Source organism: Ailuropoda melanoleuca, unplaced genomic scaffold (genome assembly GCF_002007445.2).
Source record: "Ailuropoda melanoleuca isolate Jingjing unplaced genomic scaffold, ASM200744v2 unplaced-scaffold40579, whole genome shotgun sequence".
Taxonomy (NCBI): domain Eukaryota; kingdom Metazoa; phylum Chordata; class Mammalia; order Carnivora; family Ursidae; genus Ailuropoda; species Ailuropoda melanoleuca.
In genome coordinates, this window is record NW_023212258.1 from 1 (window position 1) to 574 (window position 574).

General features: G+C 43.7%; 1 long non-coding RNA gene across 1 annotated transcript; it reads left to right on the plus strand.

Moving 5' to 3' along the window:
- The first annotated feature begins 97 nt into the window (after positions 1 to 97).
- Positions 98 to 571, plus strand: LOC109489084. The gene is made up of 2 exons (XR_004622930.1): positions 98 to 186; positions 387 to 571. It is a non-coding gene; the product is annotated as an uncharacterized LOC109489084 (long non-coding RNA).
- Positions 572 to 574: the final 3 nt, after the last annotated feature.

Here is a 574-nt window from a genome sequence, read left to right on the forward strand (position 1 = left end):
TTGTACAGTGTTGAGTAAATAATTTAAAAGTTGTTGGTAAAACTGGAAACAAACAAACATGAGTTTCCTGAAGGCAGGAGGCTTATGCCTTATTTTATTTTCAGCTCCTAGCTCAGAGCATCACATCCAGGACTCATCCTTACATGCAGCGTGTTGAATGAATGTTCTCCCGCTGGATAGCAGAGAGTAAGTAATATTCTCCTGGTTGAGTCCTTGCTGGTATTGTGTCCCCTTCAGATACAGATTCAGGACAGGAGAATTATCACTGTAGCTAAGTGGTTCTTTCCCATCCTATTTGGCAAATTTCTCATCTTTGTACTGACTGAAAACGTAAGCTGATTCAGGATTTCCTTTCTCTTGAATTGTACTTGTTTTTCCTTTCATAGAGAACACTGGTGATAAAGTTAGTGTCAAGAGTTTGAATCCTGGCTCAACCCCCTGCTGGACGGGTAAAGTCTGGCACATCGGCAGCACCATGCAGGACACAGAAGGGCCAGGCTGATGTGGTCAGGCCAAGGGAAGGGGCAGTATTTGGCAAAAGAAACCAGCAATGCCCAGGAAAGACACACTGGTA